This window comes from Melozone crissalis, unplaced genomic scaffold, assembly GCF_028551555.1.
Source record: "Melozone crissalis strain CALT ecotype California unplaced genomic scaffold, PUWL_Pcris_2 ptg000027l_1, whole genome shotgun sequence".
Taxonomy (NCBI): domain Eukaryota; kingdom Metazoa; phylum Chordata; class Aves; order Passeriformes; family Passerellidae; genus Melozone; species Melozone crissalis.
The window spans coordinates 85,887,305-85,909,716 of NW_026535805.1; the positions used below are offsets into that span (position 1 = coordinate 85,887,305).

Here is a 22,412-nt window from a genome sequence, read left to right on the forward strand (position 1 = left end):
GTGCACTAAACTTCCTTCTAGTAAGAAAGTTGCTATAAAAAGTTTTGCTGCTGCTGCTACAGCTTGCTCTGAAAGCTTTGCTGTGATTTAAAATGCTTCATTTGCTCCTGTGTCTGTAAGAATCTCTCATTTCCTTCTTTAAATTCCTGTCTAATTAAAAAAACAGTACATCATGGTTAAATAAAACTGTACCCAGGATAACCCTGATTTCCATATGCAGATTTATCTGCACTGACAGCCCCCTCTCCCTCTCTTAGTCTTTCTGTTTCCTCTCCCTCCCTCACTCTCCCTCTTTCTCTTCCCCTCTCTTTCTCTCCTTGTCTTTTTGTCTCTTTATGTCTATTGCATTATGCCTGAATAATTTTCAGTCTTTTTTTTCCTCTCCTCTTGCACGCACATGCTAAAATAACTAGACAAAGATGCAAGGTGGTTGCTGCAGTCCCTGTCTCTAGGACAAAACCAAGAAAGCTTGTGATTGCAATGCCACCTTTCCTTTTTTTTTTTCCTCTTCTTTTTTTCTTCCCCAGCCATGCTTGGTGATTAAACTTCCTCAGGATGGGGAAGAAAAAGGAGCTGAAAATGAAATAGGGCTGAGGAAAAATCCCATTGCAGCAGCTGCAGCCAGTGGTGTCTGCTGCCAGATGTGCGAAGGTTCCTGGGGTCCTTGTCACTAAAAGGCAGTATTCAAATATTTGGAGACAAAAGCTGCATCCTCAGTGATCATTTTCTTTATTTAACATGGCAGCAGGCATCGTGTGGGGAAAAATCAACATGCTGGATGTTGAATCGGACTTTTCTCCTTTCTGGGATGAAAGGATGTTATCTATCCCATGCCAAGAGGGAACTGAGGTAAGAGAGCTGATCCAGCTCGGTTTTTTTCCTAGTATATTTCCTAAGCATCTGTTCTGAAACAACCTATATATATATGAGTGTGTCTGTGTGTATGTGTATAGATGTTTCTATGTTTGTATATTTGTGTATTCGATTTCAAGGCAGTGAGCGGTAATGCTTTTTTTTCTCTGCCTTCACATCAACCCAGAGAAAGTTAATTCACAATATATATTCAGAGCTTGTTCAGAAGGGTCGTTTTGTGGGATTTTTTTTGAATACCTTTTTGTTTCCAGAGAAGACTTCAGCAGTGACATCATGGTCGGCTGCTGATATTAAACCCAATTTTCAAAGTCTGTAAAAAAAAAAGCCAGTAACTTTGTGATAAGAAATTGTGCAGGAGATTCATATGCTCTATTTTTCGGTTGCACTCTAAATATTGGAAGTCTTATTAAAGCGATAGTGAGAATTTTTTATTATTATTATTTCTAGCACAGAAGCGATGAATGCTGCATAATTAAGTACAGTATTTAATTTGGCTGTTGTGAAGCAAAAGAATAAGGTAATAATTTTTATTGTACTAATCAGACTCAAGATGTTCTCTGTGTTAATTGGGTTAAAAAAATTGCAGTACTTATTAGAAATTCTAATTTCACAATGCAGCACTGACAATAAGCTCAGCCAGTGAATTATTCACATCTTTAATTTGCTCTCTTAATGACAGTGTTCTGTAATCAGAGTGCAGCGACTGCTTCCTATGCATTATGTATGATGTTCAGGACTTAAATGCAGGACATTATGAAGCCTCTCAGTGGCTCAGTAATTAGTTTTCCACAAGACAGGGCTTAGATATTCACAGATAAAAGTCTACAGCTGAGATAATGTTAAGGTGGTGACTCATGCTAACAAAAGCAGGGAAGTTCAAATTTAATGCTGAAACTGCTCTCCATTCTCCCTCATTGTGCGTAGGCGCAGGGGGAGGGGAGCAAAGTCTCCCAAAGTAGCCCGGCACGGTGAGCGCGCCGTGGGCACGGCCCGCAGGGCAGCCCGGGCTCCTTCCACCCCGGGCCGGGCTTTTGGCAACTTCGCTGATGGGAGGGTGGAGGCGGAGCTGCCTTTGGGGCCGCTTTGTAGCGGTTGTGAGAAGGGCAGCAGTGTACACACTGTCACAGAGCAATCGTGTGTAGGTGAGATGTGTTTTAAAGGATTTCATTTGAAGCACTGACCTTCGTAACTTTGTCGAATTACGGTGTTTTGAGTGGGAGCTAGTTTGTTTTCTGTAGGAACTTTGAGAACACCTGATACTCGCTATATTGCAGTTGTACCTACTTCAGCTGTCATGGTCCTTATACATTTTAGAAACTTTATTTTCCAGTACTTTAGTTCTCACTATCCAAAAGATGTACTGTGATGCAGGTTTGTTCTTTTTGTCTTGGATCATTTACCTGGTGTTAGATCAAGTGGTTTAAATGTAGGGAATAAGTATGGCAATGTAACTTTCCTACTTCTACACACTGCTTATTATAGAATATTAGGCAAGAATATTGAAATGAAGCTGGAAAATTATAGGTTTTCTGAACTTAGTTGCTAATCAGGCTGGGAGTTGTACATTTGTCCTGTGTCTCCCTCGCATTAATCAGACATTTTTATTGGAAGCAACATAACTGAGTAGAGAAGGTTCTTTACTTTGTGTTAACTCTCCAAAGGCTCCAGAGACTTGTGGCCTTGTACAGGATTGTGATTCTAATTACTAAATTTGATCTGCCCGTAAAAAGTTTAGGCTTAAATTAAAAACAAACAAAACACTAAAGATCTGAACCTAACAGTAAAGTAGAGATATGATAATAAGAACTTGGAGTACATCTAGATTTTTAAAGCAAAATATTGTAAAACTAATTCTTTTAAATTTTTCAGCAGAGTCTACATCTGGAATTCAGTGTTACTAGCAGCTGTTGCTAATGGTGTTTGGCCTCAAGGCCATGGGACATGTTACTAACTAATTGCTTTCAGCAAGCAAAATCCTATATCCTATGGCTGGATCAGATATTGGTTGTATATAGTCCAGCCCTGAAAGTCATTATCATTAAACTTTTGAATAAAGAAGCTGGAGATTGGATCAATGTCGCTAGGTGATTCATTGATTATATCAGAATCCAAGTGATTGTGTATATGAAGAACCTGATTTGATCTTTTCCAGAAAAAATACTTTCCTTCCAAGTCAAGATCCCACAGCAGGTGGGTCACTCACTACATGGCTACATTTCTTCAGTCACTTCAGCATGGAATCATACAATTGAAACTTATTCCCTAAAGGTGTCATACCTGCCCCCCCTCTTCCTCCAAAGCCACAATCAATAAAAGTTGTCTTTTTAAGTGAGCCCTTGCCTGTCTGCCTGAAGATTTGTTATGATTACTTACCTAAGTGAGTTATCTATTCCAGCATTTCACTAGTCTTCCCATTAGAATGTTTTTTGTGCTTTCTGATCTTAACCTGCTAAAAGTAAATTACCTCAACCCATTAGTTTTTGTTAGTCAGTAGTTACAGGGATTTTTATTTTCCTCTTTGCCCCAGACTCACATATTTGAGATTCTCAGTCATGTTTCCACTGTGTTATTCTTTTAAACAATCCCTGGTTTTTGTTTTCTTCTTTATAGAAAAAAGCCCCCAATATTATTCTTGTATTTCTTTAATTTTTGTTGCTGTGATCTGGACTCTCATTATTTCTACTTTCTTGAAATGCAGTGTTCTAGACTTAGATGTAATTTCATATGCCATATAAGTTCTATATTTTCACTTAATGAAATGGGGTTGTCACTTCTTAAGAAAATCTATTTTCCCTGAGAAAATGACTTGCACATGGTGGGTACAAAGACATCTATTAACCCAGGCTACAGTCTAGGGTATCTACAGTACAATTGGAAAAGGTGCAGCATGTGTTTGAACATGTTTTTAATTCAAGGATTTATGCTTCTAGCAGGAGTCTTTATGGATATTGTTTCCAATATCCTTGTCTCACAGGATAAGTACCTGTGACTGACCTGATTACTGATGCCCAGATGTGAGCTATCCAGCTGTAAAGAATATCTGAAGTGTTCAATCTTCAGGATTGTTTCAAGTTGTAGAAGTACTATTGCAGAGTCAAACTTTTATAACAGTGCCCATGTTATAAAGTAGATGGGGGGTTAGCAGTTAAAATCTGAACTTTTCCAGTCAGATTAGACAATCTGAATTTGAGGCACTAATACAGGCAGGTGAGAATACTTTTTTACAAAAGTGGCAAGTGTTTTACTAGCCATCAAAAATAACAGTCCATGGTTAACTGTGCAGCAGTGTGTTTTAGGCAAAAAAACCCCAAACATTTAGAAAGTTATCACATTCTAACTAGCCTAGAAGATTGACTCTACATCTGAGCTATGCATGTGGGAAAGAGCCAATTGCTGTCTGCCCAATCTGTTGGGGTAAAGTGGAGGTCCGTTCAGTTTTAGCTCAGAGAAGGGAAGGGCCCAATATCTTTCCTGGGTCAGAAGAAGATAGTTCATACTATCCTTGAATTGTCATGGCATGGGAGGAGAACTGCATTTATGAAGTCCAAATGGAAATCATGTGTCTGAAGAGTTAAGGATGACTGACTATGCTTCCAGAAGATCAGGTTTAATAAGTTAAAAAAGACATAGGGATACCAAGAAAAGTTTTGAGGACCTTTACATGGTTACACAGACATCTAGTTCATATATTTGCAATATATTTTTAACTTTTACTGTCCTCTTACTGATATGTGGCTTCTCTTGTTTAGGAATATTGCAAGTCTTTTGGAGTGATCTGATTCATATTTCATTATTTGTTCATATATCAAAAAGCAAGAAAAATAGTTTTAACTCTGTTCAGTTTTATTGAAAAAAGTTATGAAAATTCCATCCATAGTATATTTCCAGGAGTTGTATTTTGTGCTTTTGTTTATATTGCTCCAGGCTTAAGTACCATGACAAATATTAGGTTCTGAAGTGGTATGATGAGTTAAGTATTTCTAAATGTCTTCTCTTAATCTGGCCTAATAATGCAGTCTTTTCACATGCATAATTCCCATGAAAGCCAGTGGGAGTACTACATTATAGAAGGAATGATAGATACACATGCCAAGATGTCTTCATTTTGAGTCATTGTTTTAACTTGATTGACAAAGAAGAAAGTTGACAAAAGGAAATATATACTGAGAGTGGGAAGAAGGTTATTGATAATACTTTTAATTCCAAATTTATCTGTTTCGCCACTGAAATATATATGCCAATAGAATGACAGTAGTCAGAATATCTGATGGAAATCTCAAATGAATTTATATTCACTAATGTAATCTAGGAAATATTTCACAAGTAGAACATATGCATTCTAGTCTGTAAAATTCTATAATTGACTCACTATGAAGAATTCCAACCTATATATAAACCTATGTATATATTATGTAAAATAGAATAGCGATAAATATTCATAATATAAACCAGTTTGGCTTTTTTTTTTTTTTTACAAAGTCAAGCTGGGAATAACATAATATACTGGATGAGTTCAAATACTCAATTATCTGTAAAATGTAAATCCATAAAACTTAGCAGTTCTTATCTGTACCTGTAGTAGGTCAGAAAAAATAGTAGTAGGAATACTTAATACTGTACAAAAGCATCTCACTGCTTCCAAGTGGCTTTTCTTCTGTGTTATCATCTATACTTATTTTCTGTACTGACTGTCATCCAAGGAACTACTTCATATCCTCATTAAACCTGAGTTTTCATTTCTTGTGTGCTAATTTTTCTGCCTTTCTTTTTAAGCTTTTCTCCATACTCTTTTTGAAGCTCATGAGTCTTTTGCTATTCCCAAAGCATGCCTCCTGAAAATTCTTGTTTTGTTTCAACATGTGTTTGCAACAATCCTTGAAATCTTCATATCACACTGTCTTTTTTTCATTGTTTTCTTAAGTATCCTGTTTCTTGTCTCTTGCAGTCTTTAGATTGCAAGATCATTGATGAAAACAAAGGGGTTTTTTCTGTGCTTCTAGAGAGAACAAAATAAAAGGGTTGAGACTCTTTCTAATAGTAGGAATACAAAAATTATGTGAAGTTAATTTTATCTGCAACCCTTCTAATCTCTAGTAACATAGGCTTTTCAACTTGTAACAACTTCTTTGCAATAGAATTTCATCTGAATTCTGGGAAGATGACAGGTTAGGGCACAAAAAAACTGAGAAATAAAGGGGCCAGCTACAAGCAGAGCAGAACTTATCCTCAAAATATTCCTGTTCAGTGCCCTCGGTTTACTATTTTTGCTTCTCAATATAATACCTTGTCAGAGAGACCCTAGGTCAAATAAAATTATTCAGGAAGCTTTTTGTCTCTCAGGTACCTAAATTCTTTCTGGTGTGTGGTGCACAGAGACAACACAGACTGTTGGTCCAGATGAAGGATTGTGTCGGTCCAGCTGTAGACTGAGGGGTTTGGGGTTTTTTTTCCAGAAGGAATAGCTTTAACTGAGTGGTTGTGGTGCGGCTGTCTGTCAGCATTTTGGTGTACTGTGTTGGTAGTATCAAATATGAAGGTGCACTTGGAGAAGCTGAAGGCACAACTGTGCAGTCCAATATGAAGCTTAGCAGAAAGCTCTGACTTTATCACAGAAAGATATTTTGTCCATATCACAAACTTTTTGATGCAGAATTTTTTAAACCAGAATATTTGCTTTGCCAGCACTGCATGGATTTTTAGTTGACAGTATTTGAATGAAGGCAGTTAATTTCAAAGTGGTGCAGTTCTCTGACTCCAGCTGTCACTCTCCACCTCATACTGTCTTGTGTTGGGACAAAAGGCAGGACTCCCACTTTGCCAGTCAGCAAAGCTCTTTCTCCTGACTTGTCCAGAGGCTGTAAGTTTAGAAAGCAGATCAGTGTTTTGTGTGGATGTGAATGTGGATGTTACACAGTGTAAACCATATTTTCAAAGATGTGTATAAAAAGCAAAATAGGTAGCTTTGACCAGCATAATTTGAGAATTACAGAAATCATTCAAGAAAGTGGATCTCCAATAAGCTTCAGCTGTGGTTTTCAGTACCATACTATTTTGTCCATTCTTGTGCAATCCCAGAAATATTCCCTTTTCCTTTTCTCAGTGCTTTATACTCTTTGCCTCAATGTAGCCTGACAAAAAAAAATTCAGATGACTATTGGATATTTAGCATAATTTCAAAGATTTTGTATTTTAAAATATGTTGGGTTTTTTTGCCCCTCTGAAGATTACAATAATATTTTTATAGTGGAAGGAAGGAAGTGCTCTGCATTCCTCAGGTCCTCCTTTATCAACTTATTAAACAGATATAATTAGCAAAAATTATAGAAAGGAGATGGCTCATATTCAGTTTCTCATTCTACATAGTTCATCTGCATGATTTCAGGAATTCACTTCATTCTTGCATCTCCATTCCTCACCTGTGTAATAGAAAAAGAAACCTTCCTACTATTCACAGAATCTGAAGTTCAAATCTCTTTGGACGGTATGAATTTTCATGCAGATTTTGTCTCTTAGTGTGTCATTAAAGCACACCAGTGACATCTTAGGATTGTTTAAAGGCTCCTAGATACTCTGGGACTTGAGCAAATGTATAAAAACAGGTTGGTATGAGCAAGCATGGAGATTAACCAGTGTTTCTAATGGTCATCATAAGGAGTTCTGATGAGCATCTGTGCAGTGAGATTCTTGAAAGAGGTGGGGAAAGAGTTGATTTTTAAAATGATAAACACTTTGCAGAAGGGGTCATTTAATATGCTGCCTGTGAAACATCTTTTACATAGAACATCTTTTTATAACTTTATTTCAGGATTTGCAAGAGAAATTTGTCAAAATACTAATTATTAGAAGGAGCTCTGCATTGAAGCCTTCAAATTCAAATTATGTTCTCTACTTTTATTTTGCTTTTTGTAATGTTTTTGTGTTCATGCAAAGGCTTTGCACATTTTTAATATGATTTCCCATTGCTTTGTTTCTTAGAGCTTGGTAGGAACGACATCATATAGCCCTGAAGCTTTTCCTCACCCATTTAGATTTCATTAACTATGGTACTTACTTCAGTGAGTGGGATAAGGCTGTCTGAGTTGTGTCATAAACCTATTTTTTAGCTACTTATACTAAAAATATATTTATAAAATGATTTCCTATTAAGTTTGTGGAGTTTGTGTTGTTGGTTTTTTTTCCCTCAGAAAAAGTGATTAGTGAAGAAAGGATGACCTTTCTCTTTAAAGGCATTCCAAAACATAACAGGAACTAGTAAAAACAAAAGCTTTAAAAATGTAGCCAGAAATGAGTACAGGTTGTCCAAATATGAGCTGTTAGCCAGTACACTAAGGACACTGGATACAGATACTATTTTTATCAGTTGTTATCAAAGCCTTTGCCAAAGTAAATGAACTTACCCTTCATTTTGCAGATGTCCTGGCTACCTAATTTGTAAAACATGGGTGTAAAGTGATGTAATCTTTGTTTTGACAGCAACAACTCAAATAAATATAGCTGAAACAGGCATTCTGGCTGAAGAGTTCATAATAACAAACTTTAACATGACTGTACAAAGGAGCTATTCTGCAGTGTCTGTCAGTCATGGATAAGAAACAGAAGAGTTTTGTTCCTCTATCTGGTATCTAACCTTGGAAGGCCTCAGTCTGTATGATAACTGCAAATAATGCTATTGTGATGATCCTATTTCCAGATATCCATGGTAGTGTGTGAATAGGAGCTGTATTATCCTTTTGGCAGAGAAAGGTTACACGAGATAGAGGATGATGTTTGATGACTAGATCTGAAATCTCGAGGGAAATTTCTTTCTGGGAAGAGAGAAGAGGAAGTTTGTCTGTCTGAAGTAGTTTTCCATTCTGTAAAATCTCTTAAATTTTATTCTGTCTCCACTATTTTTAATAAACACACATGCAGAAGCTTAAAGGAATTATATATATATATATTTTAGAGACTTCTCAGGTTTCCTGATGAGAGTTTTGTGTTGCAATTTTCCAGGTATCCTTGCAAGACTTAGAAGTACATTAAACTTTCCTTGTTGTCAGGCTGACATATGCAGTTTAAACTTGGAGCAGTAAAAGTAGAGAGCAATGAGAATAAATTGACAGCTGTCTCACAGCAAGCTAAAACTAGAGAAATGAAAATACCTTATCGGGAAAACTGTATTGGAAAATCCGTCTCAACTACTGGGCATAGGTAATGAATCATATCTAATTGCATGTTGCATATTCTAATAGATTTAACAATACTTACCAAAATAAGGAAGCCACTCTATTTGAAAAATGAAAATTATGCAATGGTGTCATATAACAGATTAGACCTAATAATTTCAAGTAGGTTGGTAAAAGCTGTAAAATTGTGCTGTAATTACATTTAGAGCTAGATGCTTTTAGTCAACCTTTTCCAGTGAAACAACACTCCAAAGATATTGTAATTTATCCCCTGCTCAGACTGATGTGGTTCTCAATATATGGCTATCCTTTGTGGACTAAATTAAAAAAAATAACCTCTCCCACTTCCACACTGAGTACAAATTCAAGCTGAACATTCCAAGAGATTGTGAAAGCCCATCTTAGAGGAAGAGCTGAGTCAATGGACCTCTCTTATCACTTTTTCTTTGGGGAAAAAACCCCAGGTTTTCAGAGGTGCATTGAATGAATGGTATTTGTGTTTCACCGAGGGATGAATTATAAGCAGCCCTCACCACTCTGAGCACATACTGCTGACCCCTGCACTTTGATGGGAGAAGTTTTGAAGGGAAAAGCATAGTCCCTTGTCCTGGTGCATGAACAAATATGATTCTTAGTAAAAAACCCAAACAAACCCTAAGAATTTACCATTTGCAATAGTGGTGAAAATTTACACTTTTATTACAGTGTGATGCATAGCTGCTCACTGAGGCAGACATTTGAATAGACAGATATTTGAGAAGAAATTCTTCCTACACTAATAAAAGGAAAAAAATATTTTTGTTTGTTTGTTTGGCATAATGAACACAACAGACAATATTGTTGGTTGAAATGATTAAAATAGTTTTGACCTCATCTAGAGCCTAATTAAGCTGAATTTTAATTTTTTAATGGAGGGTATGGTATCATAAATCGTGCAGAAGCAATTAAAAAGAAAGCCAACAGAGAAGTTACCAAGAAACTTGAAAAAGAGAATGCATGTCACAGTTTGACTGTCATTCAACTTTTTGGGTATTTACCAATAGAGAACACCTTTGTACTGCTCAGTAAAGCAGCTGGATGACAAAAACTTGCCAGGTTTATGGAACAGAATGTGTTGGAGAACTTACAGTGAAAATCTGGCAATTTAATTCAAAATAGATTTATTATAGAGTTTTTTAAAAATAGCAGCTGGTTATTTAATAACAGTAGTTTCAGATACTTCAAGATCAGATTTTCTGAATCTTTATTTTGTGGAAATTGTTTCTTGTTCCTGACATTTTAGAATTCACATTTTTGACTGCTTTTGAGTATTTTAATTTTGATTTTATGTATTTAGCTAAGTTATACTTTAGATATTCACCGTAGAGCAGGGAGCATTTTTAGATAAATGTTGCCAGTCATCTTTACTAATTGAATAATCTCTTGTATATTAGCACAGTGGTTTAATCTTTTTGAAATCAATACTGTATCTTAATACTTCTTAGAGCGAGCTATTATTAGCAGGGAATCAGTTAGATATATGAGATAATCACAGCTACACAAAAGCCACCTATCCATTATAAATAAACAGTATGATAATTAACCCACAAGATTCTTCCTGACCCTAAACTGAGGATCAATCAAGCTGGTTGTGTTATATTTGAAGTGCAAGTACACTGACTAGGATCTCAAAAATAAGAGCACTGAACTAGCATAGTATTTTTTCTGAGCTGCTGTATGGTACATCTTAACACAGCAGCTAAATTGAACACAGCTTTGTGCTGATGCTGCCTACTTCTGCTTCGGGACATGTCTTGATCTGAACGAATATTTGGGATGTCTTCCCAGTATATACTGTTGCAAATACAAATTGCAATCTCTCTCCATATTCATTTTGAATAGTAGATTTTTGAAACTTGGGGTTTAAAATGTTAATGCTTTTCAAAATATTATTAGTTGAAAAGACAAAGCAGTATTCTATTTTACCAGTGTTAACACTGTTTATGAACTCTCTCTCATTCCAGCTCAACTGTAAACATTGTTAATAAAGCCAAGTAAATTGTCGTGGGAGTCTCACTATCATACAGCAGTCTGATATGAGATTTTTTCCTATTTAAATTCTGCATTGTTAAGTTACAGTAATAACAGAAGTGATATCATCCATGTCTTGTTACTAACAGTGTTCTCCAACTGCTGCTTTCAACCTATATTGGATGCTGAGCCAGTTGGACTTTTGATCTGATCCCATTCAAATGTTCTTAAAGCAACTGTTATACTAAAATCTGATCCAAAGAATAGATGAGCTTCCTATTGCAAAGAAAACAGTGTGGCATAGTAGCAAAATGCACATTTCTTTACATGTTGCACATTTCCCTAGTTATTTGCAGCATTTTTTGGCAGAATGTTAGAAAAAGTAGAAGATATTAAAGATACTTAAATTCCATACCATTTTTGGACATTTTTTATGGGAATGACTCTTGATGATCAAGATCAGTGAGAACTAGATTGCCTGTTTTGGTTATTAAAACAAGATTTGTGGAAGTGTGGTGCATAAATGCTAGATTATAGCAGTCAATGGAAATCAGTGCTCTTACAGTTGCCTAAACCAGCACATCCCTTAAACTCAGCACATTTATGTTACTATGATCTTAATTTCCCCTTAAATTCATGTTCTTGCATTTAGCTACCTGGTGCAACCACTGCACTCTTGCTTCTCTTCAATGTCTGTTAAAATCTAGTGATAAAAAGAGTGGCACTGAAATGCTGCCTTCATCTTTGGAGGTGTCTGATATGTTTTGGGAGAGGTACTTGGTACGCTCTCAGTGCAGATGGGCAGCACTAAGATCTGCAGAAATCCCTAAGTGTGATCACATCTGTGTTTTCATGTAGCACGTTTTAACTACCAGGTTGTTCAATAGTCTGAGAGGGATGATGGGGGAGCCAGTGGGTGCTGAGCCACACTGCAGGCAGGAATGCCAGATTCTGAGTGCAAGGCAGAAGAAGAAGGAGTGGTGGGCTGCATGCCAAAGAGATGGAGAGAGTGGAATGAGCAGCATATTGGTTGGTTTTATGCTTTGAATTAGAGAGTTTTGGTTTAAGAAATAGTCCTGTAAGACTAAATTAATCCATATTGCCTATGGGTTTAGATTTGTGAGTTGATATTTTAATTGAGTAATACTCAGGTTGCAATATGAACTTAATCTGTATTAAACAAAAGAGAATCCATTTGAAAAGGGGGCCTTTAATGAGAAGTGAGGTTTATACTACTAAGTAAAAGTTGCATTCATGTTGCATTTTCTTTTTCTTGTAGCTAGCAGACAATCAATACAGCTATCTGCTTTCACAAAGTTTGTAGGAATGTTAAATCTTTGAGACCTTTTCCCATGTATTGGACTTAGATGGAATTGGTTACTGGAAGTGATCAAGAGAAGCTGAGCAAAGCAGCTCATTTTTTTCAGGAAACCATGTAAAAAGGAACAATAGTCTTTGGTTCAAGGAGCTTTTTGTTCTCTCTGAGTCTACAAAAAATGCTGCCAAGCTTGGTGTCTTAGTAAAGATATGGTGTTTCTTTCATTTAAACTAATTTAAATATACTCATTATTTCTTATTCATAGAAACCTGATCCATATCCTGAAGAATCAGGTCAGGTGCCAGGCTTTTAGGAGTAAGAGCTTCTGATGGGAAGCTATTACTGATGTTTCTTTCTACTCTTACCCTAGAAAACTGAACCATATGCCCTGCATTCCTATTTCCTTAGTGTCCTCTGCTCTTCATGTCTCTATTATTTTGTGGTCTACAGTATTCACTGTTTTATTTTTCCAAGTGATTATTTTATTATTTTGCGATGGATTGTTCCCTTTCCTGGCCCCAAATAATCAATTCCTTTTCCTCAATTCTTTCATCATCATTAGCAAAAAAAAAAAAACAACCAAAAAACAAAAAAATCTGCAATTATTGCCAGGTAGACATTATCTGAGCTTTTAAAAAGCATCAGGTTTCTTTCTTAATGGTTTAAAAATCTTTAGAAATTTTACCTAAAATTATGCTGTTTTAGGTTTTCTCTGTGTCATCAATTTTCTTAATCTAGGAAAAGAAAAAATATTAGAATATATCTGCAAACATGAAGTGATAAATAGTAAAAAGTTGACAGTTGGTAGTAGTACTTTAATAGAATCATCTTCGATAACAACTCCTCTGGTACCTGTTATATGTGCTCATGAATGGCCACTGAACTAACACAAAACATCTGCTGCTTTGGCTGAATTTAAATGCCCCAATCTGATAACCTTGTTGAGAAATTTAGCAGTCATCTAGAATGGAAATTCACGTACCAGTCGTGATCCATCAAAGAGAATGAGACTCCACACACACAGAAATGTATGTTAGCAGATCCAAAGATTTTGTGTTGAGCATTATTTTGTATTGCTATGTTTTACATTGTGGGTAATGGTTCCGAGTTAGGGAGTATTGTAATTATACAGGTAAATATGCAGGCACTACCTACAGTGTAGCCCTAAAAAAACAGGCAGAAAAATGTGTTTATTTAAATTGGATTCACTGATGCATGCATGCACAGATTTTATAGAGTAATAAAACTCTACATGCAAGACCTGTTCATATTCCAGATTCTTAAAATTTTCTAGGATTCTTCACTTAAGAACACGAAAAGAAATATTCCTTTTACAGTATCACAGGCATTTGCAGTGTATTTTGGGGGAGTATTTTATTTGATGTATGTTGAAATTAATTTTCCAATGAAAAAAGCACTCTTACATACTTAAACATTTCTGTGACTTTTCTCTCAATATCTTTTTTTTTCTGATTGTGTCAGTTATGTGACTTAAGCTTCTTATTTTTTATCAATGAAAGTGACTGATACATGTTTTATATTTAGAAATCATTGAGTGGACTTACTGCTTTCTCACTGCTTTTTAAAAACTGAGTGTAATGGAGGTTCTGTTTTATGTATTGAAATCTGAGCTTTCTGATATTTCCATCTTATGCCTTTTAACTTTCCCAGTTATTTTTTAGAAAAAATCTTGATGGTATGACTTAAGAAATCTTAAGGTTGCCACAGTTACTCTTTTTAATCTTCAAGTGCCTTTTTTCCTAGCTTCTTGTGGTGGGCTTGAAAATCAAATATACTGGAAAGTAAAATAAATAAGTCTTTTAATGTGAAAGGCAATGTTACCTGTTTCAAATCCTTCAACACTTAGAAATAACTGTTTAGACACCTTTAGTCTGTCAAAGTCTATTTTTTTTAAATCAAAAGGAACAGCAAGGAGAAAAAGAAAGCATATAAATTGTGTACTAAGGGGAAATATTCAAATCCAGTTTTGAGATTTCATTCTTGAATCTCAATAGCACATATGTGTGATATGGTTCTGCAAATCCAGACAAGGTAATCTGTAGAAAAGTGATGCAGAGTCCTGCACCTGGGGATGAATAACCCCAGTACCAGCACAGGCTGGGGGCTGACCTGCTGGAAAGCGGCTCTGCAGAAAAGGACTTGCTGGCTGCTGGACAGCCAACCCATGGGCACAAACTGATGCACAGGGAATTCCATCTGAATTTGAGGAAGAACTTCTCTGTGCAGGTGACTGAGCACTGGAACAGATGAGGTTGTGGAGTCTCCCTGACTGGAGATATTTAAGAACTGTCTGGGCAAAATGCTGTGCCATGTGCTCTGGGGTGACCTGCTTGGGCAGGCAGGCCGGAGCAGATGACCCACTGTGGTACCTTCCAGCCTCACCCATGCTGTGATTCCATGATTCTATAAAGCACAGCTTGTTAAATTCTGAGTTGTCTTAATACCATGACAACTGGAATAGACTTGAGACTGGATGTAGAAGTTCCTGGGGCTTCTTCTGGAAGGTCCTTAGCTATTTTTCTGCGAATTTACATAAGTAGTTTAAGTACAAAATTTCTGTATTTGATACAATGTTGGCAAAAATGTAGTCCATGAAGGAGAAATAATTTAAAGAGAAACTTGAAAGTTGTTTGTTATAGCAGTTCCCTGGATATAGACTTACTGCTATGGTCTTGTGGAAAAGTAGCAGTGCCTAATTTTTACCAAGTGTATGTATATGCAGAAGTATAGGGTAAGTATACATATTTGTAGATAGGTATACTCAGATGTGTTTGTGTATAGTTGGCTACATTATTGTTCTCTAGAGAGCTCTGATCCCCTTCAATGTTATCCTAATTACATAATAGATAAGTAATTAAGACTTTTGTTTGTGTGTGTGCGTTTAGGTGACCAAAAATCAGAATTCTCAAAGATTTAGATTTATAGTAAGGATTAAGGATTAAGATTTATAGTAAAACTGCACATATTTTTTTCGATTGTCATCTGCACATCTTTCTACGTTATCAAACATGGGCACTCTAAGCTAATTTTGTACAAATTAATAATTCTAAAAAAATGAAGCAATTCAATAATATTTTACAAGATAATTCTTCTCCTTCTTATGAAATTAGTAGCTGTATTACCTACAAGTAAAATCTAAAGTAATCTCATGAGTTTCTTGATCAGTGGAGAATACTCTTAATTAAAAAAAGAAAACAACCCAGACCCAATGTAGAATTGCTAAAAAGTTACAAAAGATAGAAAGTGTGCTGAAGAGGCTGTATTGAAAGATCTTATAAACTTCCTTGAATATTTTATCTCTAAAATTCACAGATTTGTGAGGAAACAAAACAGTGCCACTGAAGGAAATGACTGATTTTCTTAGAAAAACTTAAGAAAAATAACAATGAAGTGGAGTCTGTTTCATTTTTGCTTGGGGATTTTTGGGGGTTTTGTCCCTCCAACTGTGCATTTAAAAAAGATTTGGCAGCAAATGAAAGAATTTGAGTCCCAACATAGGGACATGACAAAATGCAAGAATAACCCAAATTTGCCAATGACTCCATGTCCTGACGGATGTTGGTGACTAGAAGTGTCCCTCAGGGGTCTGACTGGGGCCAGTGCTATAAAATGTCTCCATCAGTGGCACAGACAATGGAATTGAGTACATCCTCAGCAAGTCTGCAATTGACACCATGCTGTGTGGTACTGCTGACATGCCTGAAGGATGGGATGCCATTGCCATCCAGAGGGATCTGGGCAAGCTTGAGGAGTGAGCCCATGGGAATATCATAGGGTTCAGTTGTGCCGAGTGACCTCGGTCCAGACTACATGCAATGGAGATGAACCTAAAATTTGTAGGATATTTCTACACTGGTCTGTGCAGTATTAAAATGCATTAAACTAACAAAAGATTAGACTCAGCAGGTAATACTTAAAACTTCAGTGAGACCCTGATGTTCTTAAATACTGTGTTAGACAGACTGGAACATCTGAAAAAAAAAAGGCACAAAAAGTGACTTTATGAATAAAGTTGTCATATATGTAAAGAGGAACAAAAAGTACAAAACTGAGGAACTGAGGTCAGTACTATTTTCATTTATCTCTCCTCTTTTGACGTTTTTGTTAGTGAGCTAGGAAATCAATAAAGACTAATTTCATTGGCAAGGATTAGAGAGTACATAGGAAGGAACACTATATACTCAGAATGTGTATAGTTGCTTTCAAGGGCATTTTGAATGAAATGTATTTGTTATAAAGTAAATTGAATGGTTCTTTTTGTCTAATTGGCTCATATATCAAACATTATTCTTTGAAGACCCACTACACAAAACTAAGTTTGCAATATTGAAGATACTTAAAGTATTTTGTTTATTTCAGTTATTTTTACACCCTCATAATAAATGCTTGTCTGGTAACCAAAGCCCTTTCATAGAAATAATAAATCATGTAACTCAGAGTATCAGTATAATACAGGAAGTGTCCTTTTAACACCCTCTTAATCAATAACGTTCAAAAATTAAATATATTCCATGTGCATAATCTGTGTTGTAGTTTCTCTGAAAGAAAAATGCAGGGATTTGTGCCTTCTATAGGAGATTAACCAATCAGTGTCTGGAAAGTTGGAACTGTTGGTTCTGGAGTTAACAATGTGGTTGCACACCGGATACCCTGCAACAGAAAACAGGCTTTGGCAGGAGTAAAAAGAGATTCTTCAAAGCTGAGGAGGATCCAGGTGTGCTTTCCAGCAAAGTTTCTGGGCCAGCTGACCCTGAGCTGTGAAAGGCTGATAGGAGGAAATGGGGAGTGATAGAAGTAGGAACCTCCATGCAGCAGGGGCTGGAGACAACTGTTTGCCAGCCCCGCCTGTCACCTAGAGAAAGTTTCTGCTTGCCTGAGATCTGGATCCAGGGCTGTGCTGCCAAAGCTTGTCCAGACCTGGGGCTGTTGTTCTTCTGTTTGGGTACCAGTGATGCTGCTGGTGGCAACCTGGGGAGTATCAAAACTGACTGCAGAGCTCTGGAGGATATATTCAGTGGTGTGGGGGCCCAGCTCTTGTTTTCAATCTTGCAAGGAAAGGGAGGGCTGCAAGGATACTGCACATCAGGGTTTGGTTATAGAGCTGCTGGTGGCAACTGAGATTGGGTTCCTATGACCAAGGGACCCTGCTTGAGGATCAACACCTACTTGGAAGAGGTTGGAGTCCACCCCCATAACAGGCCACTGGTGTCTTTGCCAGCAGAATGTCTGACCTGATAAGTAGGGCATTCAAATACCCATGTCAACAAGCACAAGAGTTACCACCAGCCCTGTGAGAGAGCGATGATCAGAGTTAACAGCAAAATGTTTGGGGTGATGCGTAGGAAAGGGAGCACAAAATTAACAAAAAAAGGCTGAAGTGGGGACATTTCAAGAATTTGTGTGTAAACAAGGAAGTGCCTTATGGAAAAGTGGCATTATGGAAAAAAAAAACCAACCCAGACTCTTTCTGAGAAATCAGCATGCTGGCATGTCTCTATGATGGTCTGTACGCTAGTGTGGATAATAAATATGAGGAAAATTAGAGATTTATTTCCAGTTGCAGGGATATTGTCTTGTTGGGATCACTGAGATGTGGGATGGTTGCATGACTGCAGTAGAAGAACAGATGGCCCTGCTTAAGCTGGGGAGTTGGACCAGATGACCTCCAGCAGCCCATTTCAACCTCAGACATTCTCTGATCCTGTAAATTCAGCTAAAATTAGTACATGTTCCATTAAACTAACTATTTATGACTATATATTCCTAATAATCTTGGGTAAAAAACACTGGCAATGAAGGGCATTGTAACTTGTGTTTTCCAGTGAAGTAGTGCTGTCTTAGCTTATAGAAGAAATGTCTCCTAATGGTTTCCTTTGGAAGAAATAATCAGAGAAAAAGCTCCAGTGTCATGCATACTGAAAGTTTGATGCAATGCATTCCAAGGTGTGTTTGTTCTTTACTTAACGTCTTAGCTAAGCATTGCTGAGAGGAGAATTATGTTCTTCACATCTTCTTTGAAAAGACTTCTGTAGTAGCAATAAGTCTGCTTCATACTTCTGGTCAGATTTATTTCAGAAAAAATTAAGTGTGCAGTTCAGTTCCAATGCATACTTTCCACAAAATCAAGATGATTTTATCATTGCTATAAGTCAGTATAGCTTGTAGTCATGAATAAAAGCATGAGTACTTAATTCATTGTTGACTTCTTTGTTGGTGCTCAGCTGACACAGAAGACAATAAGAGCACCAAGATGTTTTTAGTGATGATTTACATGTTTCTCATATGGCCTCAGCCTAGCTGTAGGATAAGTCTGTAAAGGCAAAACATTCAAAGATGAAAGATCTAATTCTATACTTTAAGATGTGCTGTGATTTCTGCTGTAATTGTGAAGGGGCAGACAAGGGAAAAATCCTAAAACATCCTTGCTGTGCTTAACAAATTCAAAAGGAAATTTTAGCAAAAAGGACTTATTATCACTTACCAGTGCAATACACCCCCTTGCATCACATGATTTGATCACACTTTTGGAGTTGCATAACTTTTCTATTCTTCCCATTCAAAATATTGAATAGAGTATGTGTGCTGCCAGGTAGTTTTATTATGTGCTTCTAAAGAACGCTGGAAAAGATAATGTAAAGAAATCTTTATTCCCTTCACAGTATCAGCACCCTACTGAGCAAGTACCTCTTCTTATTCTGGAATATCTGCATTACATTAAGTGTTTCTGAAGGAATTTTCTAATGTAATTTCAACAGAAATCTAACAAATAAATGACTTAGATAATATTTTTTTCTGCTTAAGAAAGAGTTTTAAAAACCTAATAATTATCATTTAGAGAAGATATTTTATTTTTATACCTGATTAACAGTATTATACAATGCAAACATACTTTACTCTTGTTTAGTTTAGTTTGTTAAACTATTGAATTAAGCTTATAATTGCATCAATGTCCCACTAAATCACTACTTTCCTCTAGATATTTATATAAAGATGTGAAATGATGATTCCTTTAGAGAGGCTGCTTACTAAAGACACCCATATACCAAACACCTCATTGTGATTTCATTGGAGCTACACACACATTAAAATTAAGCATGTGTTCTCAGTGAGCTTGAGACCCAAACAGAAGAGTGTCAGGAAAATGAGATACAATCAAAATATGTAGAGTCATAGGCATATATATTTCCCTGTGTACTGTGTAGATATATAAAACTTGAAATCATTACATTTAGTACAAGCAGGAAATTTTAGAGGTAATGTTGTTTTAGTCTTTGTTGTCTCTAAATCCTAAATATTTTTTCTCTTTGGTTTGTGTTGTCAGTTTTTAGATCTTTCCTAGTCTGTGTTATGTATTCACTTACACTGAGAATAGCACTGAGACCTTCAGTGGTTGCATTGTCAGCCAAATAGCTCTAAACATTGGGATTCTGTTGGTTGACTGTCACTTTACAATAACTGAAACAACAGGTAGATTCAAGAAACATGTTTTATATGTTACACATTTATTGTGCTACATGATTTAATGATAATGATACCTTTATACCTAGATTTTCTGTCATCAGAATGTTCTTTTTTTGTTTTTAATACATGGAAGGGTCTGAGCAAAGAGTAATTCTGGCAGTTAATTATACACTGAATTATTATAATGACAAGACTTAAACCCTGTTGTATGGAGTCCAAACAAATTTGGTTAATGCACATCATAATTCTAAACCTGGAACCTGGACTGAGCAGAGCTTGTAGCTCTTATCACTTAATCTCTGTAAAGCTTCATGGGTTACTTATAATAGTGTGTTTAGCATGGTGTCAAGCTTCATTAGTTGATGTCTGCCTGTTGAGACATCCATCTTTGTAACCAATAGTTCTTTAGCTAGGAAAAGACCCAGATACCTTTTGGCAAGTTTTCGAATTTATCAATCTGAATGTCATTGCAACAGGAAAGTAGATGGCACAATTTTATGAGCAACCGTGGGTTGATATCGAACAATTTTGGGGGGGAAATTCCATCAGGAGACTGCAATGTTATCATGAGACTGATGATGTTGAATCTGCCATTTTTGATGCCCTAAAATCTGCTGCCACCAGAATTTCTTTTCTTAATGTCAAGGTCTGCTTTGGCAGTGAAACAGGGGTCATTTTGTAGAGCTGAAGAAAAAACAGTTTCAGTGCCAGAAGACATGGAACAATTGGTGCATAAGGTCAACCAATGTTCTTGCCAAATGCTTCATGGCATTAGACCCTTCTAAATCTTTCTTTAAAAATCTTCCATCAAAAGATTGGAATACATGAATCTTGTCCTTTAGTGCTCCACAGAAAGGATGAATAGTCCAGTATTAAATTTGAAAGTAATTTTATCATGAAAAAGAATCTAAAATTTTTTAGAATGGCATTTGCATCTTTGAATAAAGCAATACTCTTTTATGCTTTCTAACCCAAGCCGATAGCTTTTTCATGAGTTTCTTCTCATTTTCCTACAAAAAATTGAGAACTATTGTTTTCGTTGTTGGAAATGTCTAGTTATGGAGAATGAATAAAATATGATCCTTTTAGTGTAAGAGAAATCAAACTATAGAATAATTCCTTTCATACAGTTTTATCTAGCACTTGGTAAAAATGGCAAACAGTAATTCCTCTTTACATCCCCAAGATACATTATTTTTGTAATTGTTGTGTTATGGCTACTTTCCTTGCAAAGCTCTCTCTAAATAGATTTCATTATGTTTCTGTTTCCTTTACATGCAATTCTTCTAAGACAATACTTGGCTAAATTCTTCAACCCTTGTGTGCCTAGTATGGGTCTTAATCAAACCTGTAAAACCTGTAACAACATATTATTTAATTTATTTTTAGGTTAATATTTTTTATCAGTTTCAATGGTAAATTTAGTAGGATTGAAGGTGGAAAATTGGTGATACGTAATTTTATGCTTCTTAATATAAACTAGAAATTGTTAGAGAATTGTCTTCATATCAACATCCTCTAGAACTTTTTTAAGGTCAAATCTGTACAGAAGGTCATTTCAGGGCACTAGTTTAACTCTCTGAATTTAAACATTCTGCAAAAACACAGAGTTGAGTATAAAGGGGAAAAAACAGTATTGGCAATATTTTCAGTTGCTTTGATTGCCATTTTATACTGGCAGAATTTACTCAATGGCTTTGCTTTCCTTAGCTGTGGGTGCAAAACTGAGCCAGAATCAAGCACTCATCTGGAAGCTGGCAATGGAATTGGTTGGTGGCCCGTTTCTTTTGATAGGAAGTGTGTTTTCCCTTAGCATAAGATATAGTTGACCTTGAGTTGTCTGGAACGTTGTTAATGCTGAAGAAATGGCTGACAAACAGCAATTATGGAGAAACATGTGGTTTGTTGCTATTCTTATGCTCTCATCAGGTATTACACAGTTGAGGTCAGGCTGTGAGAGGTAACATTGTGGATGAAACAGTGAAAAAGAAATAGTGTTATTTTCAAACTCTCTATTCATGACTACAGATATTTTCTATATGATTTTCCCTTTCTATCACAGTGACCTCTACAGATATGACGATGAAAAATATTAACAAAAAGATAACGACTAATAGCTGGCATAAGAAGTTATTCACAAACACTAATCTAAAAGCAGACAAATAATTTCATGAGTTGTTGTTGGCATCACAGGAGGTATAAAGTCAGATCTGGTTTTCAGACTTACTAGTGCAAGTACTCCCTGCTGGAAGCATGTAACAGATGCAGGATTTTCTCAAGGTTAAATGTGATTATGGTGCATGCACACATACAAATTGCAGTCAGAGATTGACTCACAAAATAATGAGATCTTTTCAGAAGGTAATAAACTATTCTGATTATCCTTTCTACCTTTAAGATATGCTTGCATTTTAAGTCTTTATACACTGTGTTTATTAGGTAACTGCATTTAAGCTGCTGTTATATCATTGAACTTGAAGGTTTCCGCACTTCATTGTATTACCCCCAGAAAAAAATTAATGTAATGTAAAGGACCTATAGTTTTACTTCTGTGTGTCAGCAGT

At 36.2% G+C, this 22,412-nt stretch overlaps 1 long non-coding RNA gene across 2 annotated transcripts in view; it reads left to right on the forward strand.

The window, feature by feature from the left end:
- Positions 1-279: 279 nt before the first annotated feature.
- LOC128939155 (uncharacterized) overlaps positions 280-22,412 on the forward strand; it is a 194,252-nt gene continuing 172,119 nt past the window's right edge. For both annotated transcript variants that reach the window (XR_008483206.1, XR_008483205.1), the window contains exon 1: positions 280-849. This is a non-coding gene — a long non-coding RNA (uncharacterized LOC128939155). The remainder of the gene's footprint in view (positions 850-22,412) is intronic.